This window comes from Panthera leo, chromosome C1 (assembly GCF_018350215.1).
Source record: "Panthera leo isolate Ple1 chromosome C1, P.leo_Ple1_pat1.1, whole genome shotgun sequence".
Taxonomy (NCBI): domain Eukaryota; kingdom Metazoa; phylum Chordata; class Mammalia; order Carnivora; family Felidae; genus Panthera; species Panthera leo.
Genome location: NC_056686.1, coordinates 29,227,249 through 29,250,939, shown reverse-complemented (window position 1 = coordinate 29,250,939; position 23,691 = coordinate 29,227,249). Strand labels below are relative to the sequence as shown.

The 23,691-nt window shown below is 51.8% G+C and overlaps 2 long non-coding RNA genes across 3 annotated transcripts; one reads left to right on the top strand and one right to left on the bottom strand.

Annotated features, from left to right (window-relative positions):
* Positions 1-2,799: 2,799 nt before the first annotated feature.
* On the bottom strand, positions 2,800-4,933 carry LOC122228310. 2 transcript variants are annotated; one of them, XR_006206519.1, is made up of 3 exons: positions 4,550-4,933; positions 4,267-4,329; positions 2,800-3,019 (listed from the first exon to the last, which is right to left on the bottom strand). It is a non-coding gene; the product is annotated as an uncharacterized LOC122228310 (long non-coding RNA). The 2 variants fall into 2 exon arrangements; XR_006206518.1 differs by having other exon boundaries at positions 4,267-4,933.
* Positions 4,934-5,055: 122 nt separating this feature from the next.
* Positions 5,056-9,150, top strand: LOC122228311. Its single transcript, XR_006206520.1, has 3 exons — positions 5,056-5,508; positions 7,730-7,943; positions 8,681-9,150. It is a non-coding gene; the product is annotated as an uncharacterized LOC122228311 (long non-coding RNA).
* Positions 9,151-23,691: the final 14,541 nt, after the last annotated feature.

Sequence of the window (23,691 nt, the reverse complement as noted above, 5' to 3'; positions counted from 1 at the left end):
GGGCCAGAGGCTGCTGGGAATTTGCGAAATTTCCCATCTCTGACATAACTCCCTGAAGGCTTGAGCTGAAGGTATCGAGACCACAGCAAGCCAGGGGCCCAATGGGAGGGTCCCCCAGCTAGACTGCCCTCCAAGGACCTCACTGCTGCTGTCCACAGAACCTTTGCCCTTCACAGCAGGCCGGGAGCTGAGTCCAGCAGGGGTCCAGGGCTGACCCCAGCCCCCTTTTCTGAGGCCCGTTCCAGGGCTGTGTGGTGTGTGTTAATGTCCCGGCATGCACCGAGAGAGACCCAAGTTCACCCTTAAGAGAAGAGGGTGATTGCTTTTGTCAGAAGTGCCTGGTGAGCAGGTCAGAACCTCTTTGTATTGGGTCTGTTTGTCCCTGTGGTTTTTCTCAGTCTCCATGACTTTCTTTAACTCTGTTTGTATCTCCCTCCTGTCTCCCTTCCTCCTCCTCTGCCCTCCTTCCCCTCTTCTCTCCGCTGTCCCCCTCCTCCCTGTCATTCTTTCCTGTGTCCACTTCCCACCATGCTTCAGGCCTCCTAAAAGCTAAGCGCTTCACCCAGAACCCAGTGAGGACACCCCCCATCACCCCTCTCCCATCCCTGTGAACCCCCGCCCCTCGGGGTCTGCCCGGCTCTGTGTCGCCCAGAGCCAAAGCCGGGAAGCGAGGGGGGAGAGATGGCTGGGGAGCAATGTGAACCTCTCCACAACCCTCCTCACGCTGCCCCAGAACCAAGAGGGCATGACCAGGTGACGTCATCCATGCAAAGCCAGTGTGGAGGAAGAAAACAAGGAGGATGAAGAAAGCAAGAGAATGACAAGGAGGAGGAGGGTGGCTGTCATGTGGCAGAGAAAAGTGTGTGTGAGGGCAGATGGGGGAGTGAGCAGGTGGGGGAGGGTCTAGGGAGGATGTAATCCCAGGACAGACTGGGGGAGCCCATCTGAGGGTCTTGCTAAGCCCCAGATGCTCTTTGAAAATGATGAGTTATTCTCCTTGTCTCCGGACCCCAGAGCTCAGCAGAGGGCCAGGCACATGGAAATCCCAAGAAACATTTGCTGAGCTGAATAAATAACTCAGAGAACAAGACGCACTGCAATACGGCCAGGTGCCTTATAAGCGCATGGAAGAAAGGGTCTCTGCACTCTGGACGGCAGCTGGGATCCACGAGGCTGGGGGAAGGCCGCCACCAGGAGGCACTGTGCGGAGCAGGGCTGTGGCCTCGGGCACTGGGACGAATGTGGTCGGCCCTGCTAGGTTTGGGACTCTGAGCCCACAGACACCCAGCATGCCCAGAAGAGGCCAGCAGCTCACAGGTGGATCCATTCATTCCTTATGCAAAGGTGTCTCAGAGTGGCTGTTTGTGCAGTGCTCTTCAGTGAGGTCCGCTTGCCTCCCTGCGAGTGTGGGTGTGGGTGTGGGGTGTACAGGGAGGTAGTGGGCACGAGTGTCGGTAGATCAGGAGGGGGTGCGGCTACAGACCGAGTGGGACGATGAGCGTGTGTGGGAAGGACCTGGGGGTGCTTGCGGGCTTAGGTGGGAACAGCTGAGGGTGGTGGGAGGGGTCCAAGGGCAGCCCCCAACTCCAAGGCTCGGGGCCAGCTCCCACTGCTGTTACTTCGCTCACTTTCTGCTCTAGCCCATCAGAGGTGGGGGTATTTTCTCCTAGGGACCTCACTTAGGGATTTGCAGGGCAAAATCCTCCTGGCAGGGGAAGGGGCCTTCGCATCAGAGCCCACGGTCAACCACCTGACATTAACAGCCTGCTTCACCACAAAGGGCTCAATGGAGTTGCCGAGAAGTGTTCCAATACATCTGGCTCAGTGAGTACTTCCCCCAGTCTCTTCTGGGCATTTTTGGCTTTGATTTCCAGCCCCTCCCCCCCCCCACACACACACACACACAGCAGGACCCCCTGCTGTTTGTGAGGCAGGATCTGCCCCTTCCTGGCCTTCACCTCTAGCCCCAAGCTGAGACAGGTCTCTAAGCTCCCTTGGTGACTGGGCAGTAACAACTCCAGACCACGTTTCAGTCCTGGATAGCTCTCCCCAGCCTCAGCCCTCCCACTCAGCGTCTCCAGATGCCCCAGCCCAGGGAGCCGGAGAAGGACCCAGATGCCCTTAGAGACCACAGCATTGGCCCCCAGGCAGCCTACAGGCTCCTCCCAGAGAGCTACCTGGCCTGAGCCCTGGCTGGGACCCAGCCCAGCGCGTAGGGACGCCCCTGCTGTGGCTGGCTGAAGCTTGTTGTCTAAGCCGGCCTGGGGGTGCCTGGGAGCGGGGTGGGGAGGGTGGCCTGACGAGGCTCCGAGAGCAGGCACACCCTGGGTGAGGTCATGCCTGCCTCACACCTCTGGTATTCCGGCTGATCGCTATCTCCTGCCCCAGCCCTCAGGTTACTCCGCTGCCGCCACTGCCGAGATGCGAGATGCGGCCCAAAGAGGTGCTGATAGTGCAGAGCCTGCAGGAGGCAGGAGGACCCGTGGCTGAGCCCGGCCTGTGGCTTCCCACGGCCACCCACGCCCTTCCTCCTGCCGCCCCAGCAGATGGACAGTCAGGGCCAGCTGCCCCCGCCCCCAGCACACCACCTCCACCAGAGTAAACCCTGTCCTGTGGCTGGTGGCTGGCTGTCCTCCCTCCCACTGCTTACCCAGGAAGCCAGGCCAGGAGGACGGAGCCTGGGGTCAGGTTCCAGAGGGCTTTCCCCTTGGGAACACCCCTAGTCACCTCCCACCCCACCTCTAGGCCTGCTCGCCTCTACCGCCACCAAACTATAGTCATTCCAGCAGCCGTTAGCAGTTAAGGGAATCTGGTTTATCATGTAAACTTTTGAGAATCACACACGGACATCACACGCTGAGATGGTCCTGGGCGAATTGGAGATGACCGCCCTAACAACTGGAGCCCCCGCTCTGCGCTGGGGCCCCCAAGAAGGCACGTGGGCATCTTGATGAGCTTAGGCTCTGAGAAAACCTGACTCTTTGGCCCGGGGTTCTCGCGAATGAAGAAGTGTCCAGCCCTGGATCAAAAAAATTCTTTTAAGTAATGTCTACACCCAACCTGGGCTCGAACTCACGACCCCAAGATCAAAAGTCTCACGCATGCTCAACTGACTGAGCCAGTGAGGCGCCCCTATTTAATGTTGTTTTCGGCCCTGGATTCTTTTTCTTAACACAATGGTGGGGTGGGGAAGGGACCAGAAAGGGGGGGGTTGGGGAACGAATGCCAGCAGCTCTCAGGAGACCCATTCCCTCTCCTGGCTTCATCCCTAGACTAGTCCCTGAGTCAGGAACATGGAAGACCTAAGATGATGGCAGGGCCACCCATGATCTGGCTGGGTGACCAGTGACTTCCCCTTCCTTCTCATCCCCACACCTGCAACACACACGCCTCCACTCCTTCTCCTGCTGTCTGCCTCCCTCGGCACAAGAGCTAAGCCGGGGGGGTGTCTCCAAATGTGGTCCCCAGATGAGCTGCATTAGCATCACCTGGGAGCTCCTGCAAAAAGCATATTCTTAGGCCCCACCCCAGACCTACTAAATCAGAAACTCTTAGATGTGAATTAGTTGAGAATCACCGCTCTACTCTTCTCAAACGTCAATGGATGTACCGATCACATGGGGATCCCATTAAAATACAGATTACGGGGTGGGGGGGGGGTGCAGGGTATGACTCAGAGGTCTGGGAGGGGCCTGATACTCTGCATTTCTTAGAAGCTCCCAGGTGAGGCTAGTCCTCAGACCACCCTCCCCCCACCCCCACCTTGGAATGGCAAGTCTCTGGACACACTTCAACCCTGGCTACACTTCAGAACCACCTGGGGAATTCTCAAAAATCCCAATACCTGGGGGTCCTGGGTGGCTCAGTTGGTTAAGCTCAGGTCATGATCTCATGGTCCATGGGTCCGAGCCTTGCGTCGGGCTCTGTGCCCAGAGCTCAGAGCTTAGAGCCTGCTTTGAATTCTGTCTCCCTCCCTCTCTGCCCCTCCCCCTCTCATGCTCTGTCTCTCTGTCCCTCTCTCTCTCTCTGTCTCTCTCTCTCTCTCAAAAATAATAAACATTAGAAAATATTTTCAAAAAATAAATCAAAATACCAATACCTAAGCCCTGCCTCCAGAGGTTGTGATTTAATTGATCTGAAGTGAGACTGGGGCATGGGTAGGTCTTTAAATCTCCCAAGGTGCTTCTAGTGCAATCCAAAGTTCTCAGCCAAGGGTGGTAAGAAGTGTTGGACGCACACACACACACGCCCCACAGCCCCCCTCACCCTCTGGGGTCCTCCTTCTTTCTTCGGTCTTCCGGATCCCCTTCTATGTCCCCTTGCCCGCAGCTGCAGACATTTGACACAATCAGAGCACAAGCGCGTGGACATGAAGAGAAGCACAGGGACAGACACTGACGTGGAGGCGGGAGGCAGGAGTGGGCTGCAGATGTGAGTGTGCACAGCCAGACAAACGCAGACACGGATAATCCACATACAGTGTATGTGTTGCAAACACCCCCAGGTATAGGTAGATAGATAGATGGACACACACAGGCAAACACCCAACCTGTAGGTCGAGGACCGCCGCCCTGTCCCCATTGGTCCCGTTGCTCCAGACAAGGGGGCCTAGGTCTGTGCCGGACAATATCGGCAAACAGGAAGCCTGGGCTTAGACCCCCTCCTCTCCCTCAGCACCACTGAAGTGCTGTGACCTGGACAGAGGCCTCCCAGGGAGCCATTAGTGGCGGCCAACCGGCCCCAGGATCTCGGAGGGGCTCAGGGGACATGCCTGCTCTCAGGGGGCTGACACTTCCGAGGGGCGGTGGGTGCCTTCAGCCCCTCAGCTCAGCCCCGGTGCTGCTGTGTTGGGGCCCCCTTTAAGTTTCAAATCCTGCATCCCCCCCTCCTACCCCTCACCCCCCAGTGCTGGGACCCTCCACAGACAGGCCTGATTGATGACTCAGGGGGACTGTGGCTGCCGCAGGCCTATTTTATGATGTCATTAGGCAGCTTCGGCCGCGGGAAGGAATCCCTCCTGACATCATAAAGGACTTGATATTTCGCTAATGTTATCTTGGCGGCGTGTCGCCCTGACATTTTCTCTTTGCAGCGCTCCCCCCAGGACCGGGAGTTGTCTAACTACAGCCTGGAAAAAATGCAAAACAGACAAATGCACCCTCGGGGGACAGCGGGAGAAAGCTAATAGACCAGTCCCCGAATCCCCACCCACGGAGGTGGTTTAGGTGGGAAGCATGATGTGTTTGTCAAGGGGGACCCAAGGCTGCCTTCCTACTGATTCTCTCCTGCCTTGGGCCGCCTCTGCTCAGCGGCGGGGAGGAAGTCAAGTGCTGATGTTCCAGAACAAGCTCTGCCACCCAGAGGCTATGTGACTTGGGCTAAGCCCTTACCCTCCCGCACCTCATTTACCCCATCCACACCACAGGGGTGTGGCCCAGATAATTTCAGACTGTGTGAGGCTCTGCTGAGGGCCCTGAAGCTGTTGGGGGCGGCCAAAGTGCCACAGAGGTAAGGAGGGACCCCATCCTAGGCTCCGAACTGAAACTCTAGACAGCTGCGGGGAGGCTGGGTGAGATGGTTTTCACGTCCCCACGCCCAGGAATGGTTCTGGGGGGACAGACTCAGAATAGCAAGATATCTCCCCAGCCCTGATCCCAGGATCTTCAAAAGACCAAGAGCAGGGGGCGCCTGGGTGGGTCAGTCAGTTAAATGTCCGACTTCAACTCAGGTCATGATCTCATGGTTCGTGAGTTCGAGCCCCGTATCGGGCTCCACCACACTGTCAGGGGGATTCTCTGCTCCTCTCCCACTTGGTGTGGCACGCGTGTCCTCTCTCTCTCTCTCTCAAGATAAATAAATTAAAAAAATAAAGACTAAGAGCAGCTGCTGGTTCCGAGGAAAAATTGGTGACACTGATGCAGATCCCTAGTGTGGGCCTGGTGAACAGAAGTCAGCAGAGAGTGCCCACCATCCCATTCCCAGGTGGCAGGGGCTCGGAGCTTGGTAAAGGAGAAAGACCCGGCAGCCATGGGCCCCTCCTAGATCCACCTCCCAAAGGACCTCGGGCTAAATCTGCCAAAATCTTCTCCCACCCGAGAAGCGATCACCCACCACAGCCTGATCCCAGAACCCCTGGCAGATGGGCCTCCAGCTTGCCATCCCCGGGAGGTAGGGGAGCTCCCTCCTTTCCCCACAGGCAGCCCAGCATGTCCCCCTCCCTGTGGCTTCCTCCCGAAGGGTCCACACTCTGCCTTCTGAGTACGGTGGGAGAGGGCTGCTCCCCTCCCTCCTCCCAGGAGAGCCAGCCAAGAGGTGCACCAACAGCTTTCCCCCGCCCCACCCTCCCAGCGTGCAGGAGGAGAAGCCAGGGTTTGTACCCTTTTTAAAGCACGGAGTCTTTGTCTTCAAAGAGCACAACTGGCCATTTCAACCTGGGGTCCATGGTGACAAGTGCAGCTCAATAGAATGAGTTTCTGCTGTTTGAGAAGGTTCCATGGGCTTCACCAGACTGCTAAAGAAGTCCATGGCATTTGAAGAAAACAAACAAACAAAAAGTTAGGAAGTCTGTTCCAGAATCCAGACAAGGCCACTTTTAGCCATGAAGGTGCTGTGTGGAGAGATCATTCTGGCCTGGGTGCGTCTCCCACCCCTGGAGAAGCCCTCCCCCCCATCCCAACCTTTGAAGAAACTACTTGAGGAAAGATGGGTAAGATCGAGACCCACTCCCAAGTCTGACCTTCCCATCGTGTTTTTTCTGTGCTCTGAGGTGACTCTACCACCAGACTCCCAGACTCCTGGATCTGAGCAGACATTGATGGCACTACTGAGGGCTAAGCACGTTCAAGAGGGGCCGGCAAAGAGGGACTGAACCCAATCCCGGCTTCCAGAAGTTCCCACCAGGTAAGGTAGGTGCACTGCAGCCACGCCCTGCTGCCTGCCCTTCCCTAGCACACCAAAGGCTTCCTACTTGCTCAGCTCTGCCAGTGCTGCTCCCTGAGCCTGAGTGCCTGTCCCATGCCCTTCTAGTAGCTAACACTCCCTCAGCCTTCCAGTGCCTGGTGGGACTACCCACCTTAGGCGGAGTGCCCTTTTCCCATGGAGAGACCCAGCTGAGTGTGAGTCTCCAAGAAGGACCACCTTGGCCTTGGATGCTCTTGTAGCTGTGGTGCATGGATATAAAAGATAGAGAATGCCAAGGAGGGCAGCCCTGACCTCTGGCTGGCCCACAAGGACCATGCTGACTCTCAGGCTGCGTCAAGAATCAGCATTTGGGTGCATCCTCCTGAGCTGGCTGCCCCCAAGCAGGAGGCCCATGGGACAGGTTTCCTCCCAAGGGCCCCCACTGCCTTGCTAAGGCAGTCATTCTGAAGCAACGCCCCTCCAGAGCTGGCAGACAATGACAACCCCTGATTGCCCAAGCCGGTAGATGGCTACGTGACACTCTCCATTATGATGAGCCATTCATTCATTCAGCAGAAATGTATTGAGTGCCCATTACTTGCCAGGTATTATTTGGATGGTGGAAACAAAGGCAAAAATCCTTGCGCTCAAAGAGCTTACATTCTCTTGGGAAGACAAACAACATAGAAAATAAGTAAAAAGTATAATACGAATTGCTGAGTGTGTTAAGAGCCATAGATAAAACTAAGTCAGAAAGAACAGGGTGTTCCTCCCAGAGAAGGTAGCTTTTTGTTCTGTTTCGTTTACTTAAGTAATCTCTACACCCAAGGTGGAGCTCGAACTCACAACCCTAGGACCAAGAGTCATATCTTCCGGCTGCACCAGCCAGGTGCCCCAGAGAAGGTAACGTTTGAATACAGACCTGAAGGGGATGACGGAGGGAGCCATGAGGAGATCCGGGGGAAGAGCATTCCGGCAAAGGACACAGCACACGCAAAGGCATTCCTGAGGCAGGAATGTGGCCGGTACATTTGGGGAGCCAGGTGGGAAGTGTGGTTGGAGGGAAGTGAAAGGGGGGAAATAGCGACAATGGCAGGTGGGGAGATTGAGCACGTGGGACCCTGAGGCTGCTGTGATGACCTCGGCTTAACACCACGTTGAGACGGGCCACAGTGAAGTTTCTGAGCAGACGAGTGACATGCTGTGACTTAAATGTTAACAGGATCGCTGTGTCGCAGCATAGGGAATAGACAGCTCGGGAGAGGGGACGGATGGCGGTGCTCAGCCTTGACAGTGCAGGTGGAGGGAGGTGGTTGAGTTTGGGGTGTGTTCTTGAAGGGGAAAGACTACGTGCCAGGCGTTGCTTCTGGTCCTGGCGTTATCTTCTGTCATCCTCGCGACCACCCTGTGAAGCAGGTCCTTGATCCCCATTGTAGAAAAGGACAGAAAAGGAAACTGAGGTTCAGAAAGGTCACACAGCCAGTGAGTCAACCCAGGCTTATCCAAGCCTGAAGCCCGAGTTCTTCACACTCCGCTCCGGCGCCTGCCTGGGCAGGATTCCAACAAGGAGGATATCTAGCCACAGACTCCCAGAAATGGGGAACTAAGTCAGGACACTTACCCGCTGAGAAATGTCCCTAAAATGCCATTTTAACCATGCTTTCTCTTTCCATTAAAGCTCAAATGATACTTATTGGTCTTAAGTGCTTTTATTTTCACTTACACAGTTTCCAACTTTTAATCAATCTTTTTTATTTTAAATTCCATCCAAAACCATCAGCGAAGGGAGAAGACTGTAAGGGGAGGGGAGCCATCGGATGATTGCAAGATAGAAGCTGAGGCACTGGAATCATCCATCACACTCGTGTTCCAGCACGGCTGTGGGCCAGGCCGTGGGCCAGGGAGCCTGGGGCAGACGGGGAAGGCGGCCCCAGTCCCTGGGGGAGCAGCCCGCACAGGAGGGGAACCATATCCAGGCGAGGCTGCCTGGGAATGACCCAAGGAACTGAGCAGGGAGGTCCAACCGGGGAAGGCTGGAATCCAAACACAGCCAGGAGGAGAGGAGTCCCAAGTCCAATCCCAGAAAAGGTCCAGCGATGCCAGAGGGACCGTCGACAGGCAAACAGTTGAGCTGGAGCACTCATGCTCCAAAGCCCAAGCCGGCAGATCTTCCGGCAGGTGGTGGGGCCGCCCTTTTGCAGGTGGGAAGTCCGGGAGGGCTGCCGCAAAGGGAAGTAGAAAAAGTCATGAGTTGTCGCTCTCACTGCTGCTGGGGGTGATGATTAATATGCAGCGGGGGGGGGGGGGGGAGGGGGGAGGCGGGCAACAACTTCCATTTTAAAAAGTCCGACGCCTGTGTGGCTCTGGGGCTGAGCCCACATGGGAGATGGACATAGGGAGCCCCTCTCTAGAGGCCAAAGTGGGCTTCTAAGACTCATCTGTCACCTCCACAGCAGCCTGGGCCAGCCAGGTCCCTTCGGGTGAAGTGCAAGGAAAGGAAGGAGGAGAGGAGAGAAAAATGGAGAGGACAAAAGGGAGCTATGGCAGTCACAGAGAAGAGTCCATCCTGCTCACCTTGATACAGCCATGCCTGCATTAGAAAGTAGATACCAACACCCTCCCAGGGAGACGTGCACACCCAGAAATGGACCAGCACATGGGCACAGCCACAGAGGCACTCGCGAGTGCAGGTACAGGGTGGGTTTATAGACACTGACACAGAGAGGCACAGGGCACTAGACAGGACACACGCGCTGAACAGCGATGCCCATGGATACTGACGGAGGTGGGCGCACGTGCACCAATACGGATGCACCAGTGTGCACACGCCTGTCCAGATACTGAAAGATACATACAAATGGACACCCACACATTCGGGTAGAAACGTACAGACACACACAGATGCTGACGTGTACATGCAAGAAGCTCACCTGGACACAGAGGTGCAGGCCAGGCACGCACACACAGGTACACACGGACACACGGACACACCTTGACGCACAGATGTGCACAACTACATAGATAACGCCTATTCTTACACTGCTAGGTGATGCATCTATGCCCATTTAGGAACACACACGGGGCGCCTGAGTGGCTCAGTCGGTGGAGCAGCTGACTTCAGCTCAGGTCACGATCTCGCGGTTCATGAGTTCGAGCCCCGCGTCGGGCTGTGTGCTGATGGCTCAGAGCCTGGAGGCTGCTTCGGATTCTGTGTCTCCCTCTCTCTCTGCCCCTTCCCACTTACGCTCTGTCTCTGTCTCTCTCTCCCTCTTTCTCTCTCAAAAATAAATACACATTAAAAGATTTATAAGAACACACGTTCGCAGGGGCACCTGGGTGGCGCAGTCGGTTGAGCGTCTGACTTCAGCCAGGTCACGATCTCGCAGTCTGTGAGTTCGAGCCCCGCGACAGGCTCTGGGCTGATGGCTCGGAGCCTGGAGCCTGTTTCCGATTCTGTGTCTCCCTCTCTCTCTGCCCCTCCCCCGTTCATGCTCTGTCTCTCTCTGTCCCAAAAATAAATAAAAAACGTTGAAAAAAAAAATTAAAAAAAAAAAAAAGAACACACGTTCGCAGATGTATCCCGAGACGCATGCGCACGCACAAAGGCACGTTCAAGGCCGTGCTCGGGCACTGCCAACAGCCAGGACACGCACACAGCTGGGCTCTGTGCTGCACTCAGGCCCCGGCTCTCAGCACCCCCAAGCCGGCCCCCTTCAAGCCAGGTGCTCTCCTGACCTTCTCCTGCCAGCCGCCCAGCTCTGGCTGGCTCCCTGGTCCTCGGGCCCTCCCACCATCTCTCGTCCGCCCACTGGCCCTGGGCCAGGCCCTGGGCTCCAGGATGGCAATTGCCCCATTCTCCCAGGTGCCGACTCAGCCAAACTTCACACCCAGAAGTGGAGCCAGGCCAGCGGGGCTTGTTGCAGCCTGCTTGGGGCATCAGCGCGGGGGAGGCAGGAGGGAGCCAAGATCCTGTGGTGGCAGAGAGAAGAGCAGCCCCAGCCGCCCGTGCGGGCCTGCCTGGTAAGGCTGCTGGCTTCCTCTTCTCCGAGTCATCCACCCTCCACAGGCCTTGGGCTCCCCACCTCTGTAATGGGACAGCACGCCCGTCCCACTGAAGTGTCAATTAAGTGTCCACATCACCTCCCGGATGAAAGAAAGCTTTTGCCTCCTCACAATAGCTCTGAGACCCAGGCTGTATTGTGCCTGGGTTAGACCAGGTAGCGGAGCTCCGGAAGGGGACGTCACTTACTCAAGGGAGCAGACAGGACCGGAACCCGGGTGCCTGCTCCGAACTCCACAGCTTTCCTGGGCGGTAAATATGTAGCACGTGACTGCCAGAGTCCAATGACTTCCCCGTGGCAGACATCATTAATCGATCACAGTCTCTCTCCTGGGGAATCCAGACTTGGCCTCGACATCCTTCTCAATGCACCGCTCCAGGCAGACAATCATAATTGGCCAGAGTTGGCACCCAGGATGAAACTCACTGCCACGCTGTCGCTACATCTAATTCATCTAATTCAGAGGGTGGATGTGACGATTACATGAAATCAAGGGCAGAATACTTTGGAAGAACACAAGTGATGCGCCTATCAGAGGAATTTTAGTACAGTTTCCAGAGGCTATTGTCATCCAAGTCCCCCCAAAGTCTCACGACACTGGGGTGGAGGTTTAGGGGCAAGACAGCCACTGCCATTGCTCTGTTTCACAGAGGGAGACACTGAGGTCCCGGTGAGTGTGTCCAGGGTCACACAGCTAACACCCAGAGTGGGACTGTGATTCAAGCAACAACCCCTGTTTCAGTGCTCTTTGACCATCCATGGCCCCAGCCAGACGGGACAGGCCAGAGTGTGTGGGCCTGGGGGAGCCAGGGATGGAGGGGGGCAGGAGAGGCCAGTCTCCTCCCAGCAGAAAGGAATCGACCCTACAACTAATTGGTTCAGAGTGCTTCTTTTGACCCTAATTAGCTATTTGTCATGTCTCCATTTGCATACCAGAAAAGATGCAAATTTGCATATTTGTAAATGAGGCTGAGCCTGGATGTGGGTTCTGGAAGAGCTTGGCGGTTGCTGGCAGGCAGGGAGGCAGCTGGCTCTTGCCACTGAAGCATGGGCCGTGGAACGAGGAGATTTGGAAGACAGCTCCTTGGCTTGGGGCTGCAAGGTGCTCTCAGAGGAGGTCAGACAAGATGGCCCGCTTCGCTCCCTCCCTCGGGGCTAAGTGGATGGGCAGGGAGAATGGGTGAGCCTAACGCTATTTTGATTAGATGAAACAAGGAGGGGGGAATATAAAGTAATTTCAGGACGCTCTGTGCTGGGAAGCCTTCTGTTCCCGTCCTTGGATAGAATCTGTAACACTTGCAAAGTGGGGGGGGGGGGGGGGGGACATCTCCCTCCACCTCGCTAGAGGATGAGGTTTGGGAGAGAATGGAGGTCAGGGGGAATCATTCTCTCCCTCTCTCTCTCTTTCTCTCTCTCTCTCCTCCAGACTCTCATGCACACATACACTTGTATACACATCTTACAGTTCACTAGCACATGCACACATACACACTACACAGACAAGCCTCTGAACCCCCCCCCAAGGAGCACCTTGACACACAACACCCCAGACCCACAACGATACATACGCAACTCTAACTGGAGAGGCGCATTCGCACATGCAGACATTCCCAGACTTCCCGCCACATACACATTCACGCCCTTACACATACAGACACACACTCAAACACTCGAACATAGATGTAGGCATACAGACTCACTTAAGCTGTGCGTAAATATTTACATACACACACACACGCGCGCACACACACACACACAAGACATACACGAGAACATCCTTGCTAAGACCAAATTCCCTGGCAAATTCTGGAAATTCTGAGCCCTTTGCCAGAGTTTCTGGTGCCTCTATGGGAAGAGACAAAAGAAAGTAGGTAGCCACCCTTCCCAGGGAGGGAGCAGGTGTATCCCCAGAGAACGGGGACCCCAAGTAGGGACTGGTTCTTCCTCTAGGAAAGAAATGACTAGCAAATGCCCCAGTGCCTTCTGGGGTTTTGTCTAGGGCTTGGAGCAGGGTCTGAGTGGGCCTTGACAAGCGGGAGAGCACAGTAGGGAGGCCGAGGGAGCATTCATCTATCGCTGGGGTCTGCCATGCACTGGGCAGGAAGGCACCAGTGTCTCAGACGTCCACGTTGACCTCGGCAGCCAGCGCGGAACGAGGTGGCACAGAGCTGCCGCACCTTCGGGCATGCAGGCACCAAGATGCCAAGTTCAAAGGGAGCCCCAGATCCATAAGGCTTCCCAGGCTGTGGGGCCTGGGGGCTGGACACTGGGACCAGGAAGCCCAGGGTCAGGGTCCAAATGCTTCCACTGTTCCCATCCCCGGCATCTCCTCCCCAGTGCCTGCACCCCAAAAGGCAAGCTAAATAGCTCCGTATTTGTAAATTAAATATAGCTGTACTCCAGCTTTCCAAAGAGCTGGGAAGGAGAGAAGGAGAAAGAAAAAGAGAGAGAGGAAGAGAAGAAAAGCTGCCGCCCTCAGGAAAGTCTGGCTGGTACAGATTGCCTGAGTCATGAATATTCATCTGGCGAATGAGGAGAGCGAGAGTCTGCATAACAGCTCCACCCACCCAACTGAAAGAAATGTCACCGCCTTTGCCAATAAAGTGCCAAAGGAAGCCGGTGGAGGCTGCCAGCCAGACGGTGCCAAACTGCTGACTTCCACTCCCAGGCGTGGAGAAAGCACATTGTTTCCGGCCCAAGGAGCCGCCACTCGGGGCTGGGGGAGCAGAGCTGGCGGCTCAGAGAGAACCAGGAAGAAAAGTTACACCCGCCACCCACGGGAAGCCTGGCGGGCAGCGCGCCTGGGCCACAGCCTTCCCCAGTGTCCCTCCAAAGAGGGGTTCGATCCAACCGTTCGAGGGTGTCCTCTCTGGCCGACCACCGAGGGCCCAGCTCCCAGCTGAGAGAGCTCCATGCTTCGCACATCCTTGAAGGTGTCTCCCAGATGGTCTTCACGAATCCTGGATGGTTACTAGAGACGAGAGGCTGGGGGGAGGGGGCAAAACAGGTGTTACTTTGGGACCCAGAAGTCCACGGTCGCCGTGGCCCCGTTTTGCCGAAGGGTACCCCCCAAATGCGGGCGACTTCCCTCTCTGGGTCAATCCTATTGCCTCTTCTTCCAGGAGATTTTCTCTGACCCCTTTCTCTAAGACAGAGTCTGGTTCTCGGTCCCAGGCACCCACCTTCCTGGGCCTGAAAGCTTGCCTTGATCCGGTTTTGTTCCCCCCTGTGGCTGTTTCCTACCCCCAGGCTGTGGGCTCCGGGGGCAGGGACTGTGGCCTCAGCGTGCCAGCCCAGCACAAGATTCCGAGAAGGCATCTTGAGTAGTTTGTTACACAGGGGCGTCTACGCCCGTCCATTCCTGTCCCCATGCCTGTACCTGGCCCTGGGTCCTTCCTGTTGCCCTGCACATGCTGGTCAGGTCCCCAGGAGGTCAGGCATCCTGTCCCAGAAGCTCAGTGGGATCGGGACAGGCACTGAGTGGCCGGCCTCCCATCCCCAGGCCCCTGCTCCCCATGAAGAGAGCTGAGAGCTGCCAGCGCCCCTCAGCACCCCATCCTCGTGGTGGCGCCCGTCCCGTGGTGTCACAAACCAGCCCGCCTGCCCGCCGGTCTACCACAGCTGGCTCCCTCCAGTAATTACCTAAATGAATGGAATAAGCAGAACTGGAGAGAGGATGTTCTCTTAGTGCAGAGAAGCAATTAGGGCTGTGGGCGTCTCCAGCTGCTGCTCCTGTTATGTAAAGTTTGGGATGTGTATTTGGGACTTAATGAGGATATTTATGTGTTCACATCTTACCTTCACAGACTGCTCATTTCAAGTATCCCAAGTACTCTTGGGCCGAGTATGAAGCAGTACAAGCCAAGCGACAGGCTCTAAGGGAGGAGTACCACCCCTCGGTAGCCAAAGAGACCCTCTCTCAGGGTTCATGGACCCCCAGAAATCAAGGGTGACACCCACCTGGAGCCTGGCTCTGCTCAAGGCCTCCGGTACGGAAAGTCCTTTACTGCCTGGGTGGCTCAGTCAATTAAACATCCGACGTCGGCTCAGGTCGTGATCTCGCGATTTGTGAGTTCAAGCCCCCACGTCGGGCTCCGTGCTGACAGCTCGGAGCCTGGAGCCCGCTTCGGATTCTGTGTCTCCCTCTCCCTGTGCTCCTCCCCTGCTCGCGCTCTGTCTCTCTCTCTTTCTAAAAACATAAGTAAGCATTAAAAAATTTTTTGAATTAAAAAAATAAAATAAAATAAAATATCAGCAATTGTTGCAAAGTTCTTCCTTGAACTGAGCCAAAGTCTGCCTCTTTGCAACATCCCTGAATTGGCCCAAACATTGCCCGTGGCACCATGCAGGACATGTCACTGCATCTGTCCGAGGTCAGCCACTAACCTTGCAGAAGGTAAATTTCAATTTTGCAATTGAAAAAGTTTCTGTGGTCAAATAAGTTTGGAAAACTTCTGCATCCGTTTCTTGGCTGCAGGACTTCTCTGAGCCTTTACTGTGCTCACAGGCACCCAGCTGAGGGTGCTGCATTTCATGAAATGTATTTGCTCACAGAAGCCTTTTTTTTTTTTTTTTTTTTTTTTTTTTTTTGTGGAACAACCTCAAGAAACCAGGACTCTAAAAGCACATTTTAGGAAACACCGCTTCAGAATGTTAAAAGCAAACACTTAATTCCTTGGCCTGAGCTCCTTCAACATTTCTCCTCCACCGGGCATGATGCCTGGGCCTCTCCCCATTCTGGACCTTTGCTGTCAGTGAGCTCTGCCATATGCCTGTGTTCCTCCACTGCTCCAGACAAGCTCTGGTCAGGGATGGTCCAGAAGAGCCTTTCCCTCCAGTATCCAGGACCCCATGTTCAGTGAGAACATGCATCAGTGAGAACTGATGCAATCAAAACACCATTGGGAGGATGGCAGCTGAACCCCACTGAGTGTCTTTCCTGAAAGTTCCTCCAGCAAGCCACGACTGAATCTCAGTTCCTTATTCTGCTCTCAGACCCTGCAGTTGGAGCCCACAGGCAGACTCCCCTTAGGCCAGGTGTCCAGACAATGAGTCCCTGCTTTGCCTTCCCTGGATGGCAAAATGGTGAGCCATGGTGAGCCCCCAATATCTGTGTACCAGCTAGTAATTTACACGCAGCCGGGCTTTTTCACAGCATCACACAAAGCATGTATCTAGTCACCGCACACTCACAGACAGAGCACTCTAATCACCCTGGGCTCCAGACCCAGAAGTCTTCTGGGGCTGAAGCCACAGCCCACACCTGCACTGGGGGCCTCTGGCTCCACCAGGCCTCTCCCCTGCACCTTCAACCACGGCCTCCATGCCTGCCTTCCCATCATCCTTCAAGTATGTGTTCAAGCCCAGGCATGGAAAAGAGGCTCCTCTCACCGGCCAAGTCCAATAGATTCTGGTGGCTCCCTGGTCTGGCTGTTGGGAAAAAGGTGTTGAAGCTTCCCCAGGTTGCGCAGAATGTCTAGAGATGCCTGCCAGTGTTGGGGAGTGGGCAGGGTGGTGCCCATGCCAGTTAATGCCACCCCCCCAAGCAAGGCTCAGTCCCTTTCCCTCAAATCTACTCCCCCAAGCTACAACCCTCCTTTCTCCCTTAACAGACACCCAACTCCCACATACACCCACACATGGCCCCATTCCCCCACCCAAACCACTCCCTCCAAGATCACCAACAGACTCCTATTTGTCAAGTCCCGTACCCTCTCCCTGGTGTCCGTGCCTTTGCAGCATTAGATATGGTTGACCTTTCTCTGGAAATTCGCCCCCGCCTTATGGAATTCCAAGACAAGCTATGCGCCCCCCCACCCCCCGTGGTTCCTTGCCTTTCTGACCATTAATGCAGTTTCTTCCATCACATAAATGTGGCCATGTTCCAGGGCCCGATTTCCAGCCTTCTCTTGCTCCTACACCCCCTCCCTCCAAGATCTCATCCACAGCTTGGTCCTTGGGAAAAGCCCTCTGTGCCCCTCAAGTGTGCCCCTAGGATCAGCCTCCTAAGAGCCGTCCTGCTGCCTACAGGCCACAGCAACAAGCCAAAGCTCCGAAACCCCAGCACTTCCTCTCTCCTCCGGAATCAGCTCCCACTCCAGGTTCTCCACGATGCATAATCCTCCCAGGCTCAAGGATCAAATTCTTGGCAGCGTCTTGACTCTTTATCTGCATCCATTAAATCACGATGCGCCGAGTCCTCTTATTTAATATTTATCTAATTTCCAAAATAAAAATAGCTTTATTATTTATTCTGATTGAAGAACATGATATATCCTCAGTATAAAAAAAAATTAAAAAAAATCAAACCAATACTTAAAAGTAGGAAAAAGAAAGTAAAAATCACTCAAAATCCTACCACCCAGATATAACCACTCCAGCATTTTGGTGAACAGCCTTCCAGACATATCTCTATGCATATATACACATAGAGATCTATGTATATAATTTATAGACGAGGGATTGTATTATACATACTGTTCTCACTGACACCTGCTTTTCTCTCTCAACAATATGTCATAGACATCTTTCTATGTCAATAAATAGAGCTCTACAAAATTATTTTAATTACTTCATAGTATTCCATTGTATGTATGTATCATACTTTATTTAGCTGGGTCTCTATTGATCCTTTAGAACGTTGTCAAGATTTTACTCTCATAAACAATATTGTGGTAAATATCCATGTACATATCTCTTTGCTTATTCTTTGTAATTATCTCCTTAGGATAAAATCATACAAAGGAAATTGCTGCAAGAGTACACTATTTCCAATTTTGCCACTCTGTCCTTCTGAAAACGTACAATGTACTTCCCATCAACAGTGTCCCAGCATATCTTCCCACACCCTCACTAGCCCCAGGTTTTAATGTTTGGTCAAATCAACAGATGGCAAAAGACATTCGTTTTTACTGGCATTGTTTAAATTATTAATGAAAGTAAATGAGTATCTTTTCTTCCTTTTTTGTCATTTGTAATTATTTTCTTTGTGAATTGCCTGTTCGTGTCTTTTGCCCATTTTTCTAATGAGATATTTATCTTTTGCTTAATGAATGGTTTAAGAGTTCTTTGCACATTTGAGAATCAGATTAAACAATTATCTATCATATACACTTTCCCTTTTCTCCTTTACTATTTTTTTAATGTTTTTATTTATTTTTCAGACAGAGGGGGACAGAGCATGAGCAGGGGAGGGACAGAGAGAGAGGGAGACACAGAATCTGAAGCAGGCTCCAGGCTCCAAGCTGTCAGCACAGAGCCTGACGCGGGGCTCAAACTCACAGACTGTGAGATCATGACCTGAGCGGAAGTCGGACGCTCAACCGACTGAGCCACCCAGGCGCCCCTCTCCTTTACTATTAATGGTCTTAAACTTTTCATCTTCATATATTCAAATGTATCAATCTTTTCTTTTATGATTCCTGGATATCCCATCATGCTTAGAAGGAACATCACCACGTTAAGATGACCAAAATAGTCATTCATATTTATTCATTCGTATTCATGAAGACTCTGTAGTCTTCATGCCTTGGTCTTATTGGAGAAAGACAGAAAACCAGCTTGTGTTGTAATGGCTGGCCCATGCCAACACCATTTATAAACCAGCCCATATTTTCCCAACTCAACAGAAATGCCATTTTATCGTATACAAAATTCCCTTAAATACTTGGATCCATTTCCAGACCCTCTATTCTATCCTGGTGATCTGCTATTCTTACATAAGAATTTTAATTATTGTCCCTTTATAAAACATTTTAATATCTGAGAGGGTAAGTATTCATCATTTTTCTTTTTCAGAATTTCCCTTAGCTACTCTATTTTTTTTTTTTACTCCTCCAGATTAGCTTTATAATTTTTTTTTGTCAAATTTTTTAAAAATCCTGTTGCAGTATTAATTGGAGTATCTTCACTTTTGTACACTCCCTTAAGGAGCACGAACAAACTTAAAGCATTAAATCTTTTCACCCAAGAACTAGGGACATGCCATATTTATCCGAGTCTCTTTTCTATCAGGCAAGTTTTCTGGTTTTCTTCCTGTAAATCCCACATGTTTCTAATAAAGTTTATTTCCAGGCATTTTGTGTTACTATTTTCTTCTTGACAGTGCAAATGAGGCCTTTTATTTTACCTTCTAGGTAGTCATTTTATAAATAGAAAAGCTATTCGTTTTTATATGTTGTTTTGTTACTGGCCATTTTACCAAACTTTACTTTTTCCAGTTGTTTTCAAGAAACTGTCTTGAATTTTTACAGATAAATAATAATCATATCTGCTAGATATGATTATTGGCTCTCCTTTTCTAATATGTATCTCTTTTTATTTCTTGTCTAATTACAATGCCTAGCACCTTAGGAAAAGTGGGTTTTTTTTTTTTTTATTTTATTTATTTTGAGAGAGAGCACAAGCAGGGGAAGAGGAGAGAGAGTGGGGGAGAAAGAATTCCAAGCAGGCTCTGTGCTGTCAGTGTAGAGCCTGATGAGGGGCTCAAACTCATGAATCACAAGATCATGACTTGAGCTGAAATCAGACGCTTAACCAACTGGCCACCCAGGCACCCCTAGGAAAAGTGGGTTTTTAAAATTTTTTTATTAAGAAAAAAATGTTTTAATGTTTATTTATTTTTGAGAGAGAGAGTGCAAGCAAGAGAGGGGTGAGAGAGAGGAAGACACAGAATCTGAAGCAGGCTCCAGGATCTGAGCTGTCAGCGCAGAGCCTGACTTGGGGCTCCAACCCACAAGTGGGGAGATCATGACCTGAGCCAAAGTCAGATGCCCACCCGACTCAGCCACTCAGGTGCCGCAAAAGTGATTTTTAAAATACTGATAACAACAGCTGCCCTGGTCTAGTTTCTGACTTTAATGAGAACATATCTAGGGGGTCACCAGCCTAATGTCTCCCATGCATCCCTTCCTGTGACCACTATCCTGGTTTGGCTTGTATTAATTTGTCACCTGTGTCATCACAAATGTGAATAAGGTACAGGCTTTGAAGTCAGATGACCTGTATTCGGGTCCTGATTGTCATATAGTAACTATACGGTCTTGTCAAGTTATTGAAGATTATTGAAACAAAAAGAAAAAGAAAGAAGAGAGAGAGAGAGAGAAAGAAAAAGAAAAGAAGAGAAAAGAAAAAAAAGGAAAGGAAGGGAAAGGAAAAGAAAAGAAAGGGAAAGAAAAGAGAAAAGAAAGGAAAGGAAAGGAAAGGAAAGGAAAGGAAAGGAAAAGAAAAGAAAAGAGAAAAGAAGAGAAAAGAAAAAAGAAAGGAAAGGAAAGGAAGCGAAAGAAAAGAAAAGAAAGGGAAAGAAAAGAAAAGAAAAAAGAAAGGAAAAGAAAAGAAAAGAAAAAAGAAAAGAAGAGGAAAGGAAAGAAAAGGAAAGGAAAGGAAAGGAAAGGAAAGGAAGCGAAAGGAAAAGAAAAGAAAGGGAAAGAAAAGAAAAGAAAAAAGAAAGGAAAGGAAAAGAAAAGAAAAGAAAGGAAAAGAAAAGAAAAAAGAAAAGAAGAGAAAAGGAAAGGAAAGGAAGCAAAAGGAAAAGAAAAGAAAGGGAAAGAAAAGAAATGAAAAGAAAATAAAAAAGAAAGGAAAGGAAAAGAAAAGAAAAGAAAAGAAAAGAAAAGAAAAGAAAAGGAAAAGAAAAAAGAAAAAAAGAAAAGAAGGAAAAGAAAAGAAAAGAGGAGTTATTATAAGGACTAAGTGAGATAATCCACACACTGGGTGCAGTACCAGTAAATGATCATGTTCTTAGGTCTTAGCCCCCAACTTCTCCTTCCAGTCCCACCTATATCCTACTCTTAGGTTGACCTTCTCAAATCCCACTGGGCTCACAGCACCCTACCATGCCCTCACTAGCTCACAAGTCTTCAAATATCCCCCACTGCCTACAGAATGAAGGCCCAGATTCTTACACTAGTGTCTGAGATCTTCCATTATTCAACTCCAAACTTTCTTCCAGCCTTATTTCCTGTGGCCTCCTGCCACCCCTGCTCATCACACACCCTTCCCAACCCTTTCCTCCAGCCTAGATGTTCTCCTCACTAATGGCTGCCTGATACCAAGTAGGTCCTCACTCTCCACTCAGATCCCTGTATCAGATTTTAGCTCTAAATAATACAAAATTAAAATCTAAATGGGCTTTTAAAAGTAAATTCTTCAGCTCACTTAATAGAAAGTCCAGATGCAACAGGCTTCAGGCACAGTTTGATCAGGGCTGGGACAGAATTCTTCTGTGATGTTCTGGGCTCTTCCCACATCCATATGTTTACAGTAATCTCCGGTTGTGTTCCCAGTCACCAGATGCCTGCCAGGAATTAGATCCACAAGCTACCTCATTCAGATCCAGATAGAGAGAGACTGGATGTCTTTCTCCAGTCATCTAACAAAAAATTCTGGCCTTCTGTCTCACTGGGCCAATCTAAACCAATTCCCGTGACTGGGGAAATGTGTGTATTGATTGGTTTAGAACCAATCCATGTGTCAAAAATGGGTCTTGGGGAGAAGGACTATGTTGACCGACGAAGCCAATCAGGACTCCACTCCAAAGCCACATACACCATGGGAGATGGATGGGGGCTGACAATTTTAATTGCACCATAACCTCTTCCACATCACTCTCCTGGGACTTAGCCTTCCTTTAAGGCCCATGTCAAGCCCCAGAGTTCTGATAATGGACCCACTCTCTTTTAACTCCCAGAGTCCCTGCTCTCTGCTCAACATATGGTAAGCACGGCCATATATAATTTGTTTATATAGTCATTTGTCTATTCTTCCCAGCTGATTAATAAAGTCTACAAAACGCTAGCAAGCTAGCCCTTTTGACCTTTACAACAATCCGCTGAGACTCAGAGAGGTTAAGTGACTTGCCCTGTGTCACACAGCCAGAGATGACATTGCCCCCAAAGGCCACTGCAATGAGCTCACACTCTCATTCTCTCTCTCTCGCTTGCTCTCTCACGGGTACACACCCCACAGTCTCTCCTCCAACCACCAACTCAGGCCTGACCCGAAGATGCAGAAACCTACCCCTCCCCCTCCCAGCACCACCTTCTTTTTCCCACTCCACCTCAATTTCTAGAGCTCTCAGACTTCCTCCAAAGAGTACAGAGAAAGTTTTCCTGCCAGACAGCAGTTTCTAAGATTTGTGTGACAAGGCCAGGTACAATTCAAATGACTCTGGGTGATTTAATCTGCTTGGGGCTGGGGTGGTAAATCAGCGCAGCCCAGGCTGCCACAGCCGCCCCAGAAACCCACGAGCCGAGCTGCTGGTAGGCGGTTATATCTGCAGATCTGCAGGTGACGGTCTGGAAGCGTGAACCTCGGCCTGGGGAGTTCCCCTCCGCTGCACTCGGAATGCATTTGGAGGGTCCTACGGCCCCCGCAGCCACTCCGGGCCTACGCGTTCCACCAGGAAATAGCTTTCCCAAGGATGCAGCCCTGATTCCGCCTCCCCGCTGCCCCCCCTGCCCCCCTGCCGGCTGTCAGAGCGCCCCCACCCCCCACCCCGAGTCCACACTGGACTTTTCAGGGAAGGAGACCAGCGTCAGTCAAGCTCCCACTGAAACTGCCGCCTCGCTGCCAGGGCCTCGTGCACCCACACACACCCATTACCTCATTCCATCTGCACAACAACTTAATGAGGGAGGCATGTCTGTCCTCAGTTTACAGGTGACTTAATTGAGGTTCAGAGCGATTAAATAACTCGCCCAGGGTTATTACACAGCTAGCAGGGGGCAGAGCCAAGATTCAAATCCAGATTCATAAGACTCCAAACTCCTCATCCTGTTGGATCCACCCCTCTGCCGAGGCCAGAGGGAGCAAGTAGAGGGCAGCTGTCGCTGGAACCACATCGTCTGAGAAGAGAGAAGGAGTCGTCCCTGGCTGAAAGGGAGGTGATGCTCTGAGTGAATGGAACAGTCGCTTTGCCCCTACAAGAGAGATGTCTGAGGAGAAGGGAGTCACGTTTGTGAGGCTCCTACTGTGTGCCAAGCAGGTGTGCCTACACGGGGGCCGTGCACCAGGTGCTCAACATCCTGCATCCTGCCCGTGAGTCCTTAAGCAGTGGGATGCTGGCAGATATTTACCAACTAGCAGTCTGGAAGAAAGAAAGAGACCCGGCTTGTAGCAGCGGCCAATTCCCATGGTGTAAATACTCCCACCGTGGTTGACTTCAAGCTACCAATGGGACGTCACTGACCACAGAGTTGAGAAGAGATGCCTTCAGTCGGTTCTGGAAGCCAGTAGGAACCCACTCCAGCACACCACCGCCTGTAAGAGAGGCTTGATTAAACCCACTCGACAGATGAGGCCATGCAAAAAGGCACTCAGGGCCGAAATCCATTTCTATGCAACTTTCTAAATTCACATGGTCTGCATAGCCCCATATTCCCTGAACCAGAAGCAACGCAGGGAGCCACGACCACTGGTCTCTACTCTCTGAAGGTGGAAAAGTCCCGCGAGGTCCCGAAGGGCAGAAGAAGACCAAAAATCCGGCAGACTGAAATTCAGCATGAGGAAGAACTTTCTGAGTGCCCTTCTAGACTGACAGCTTCGGGAAGGCAGCAGCCAGCCGTGCCTGGCACACAGTGAATGCTCAAAGGCGAATGAATGAAGAAAGGAGTGATCAATTGAATGAAAAAGTCATGACATACGTGTTCCGTTGATTCTTCACACTCACCAAACCCAAAACTGAATTCATCTTCTTCCCCCCAAAACCTATCCCTCCCCCAGTGTTTCCATC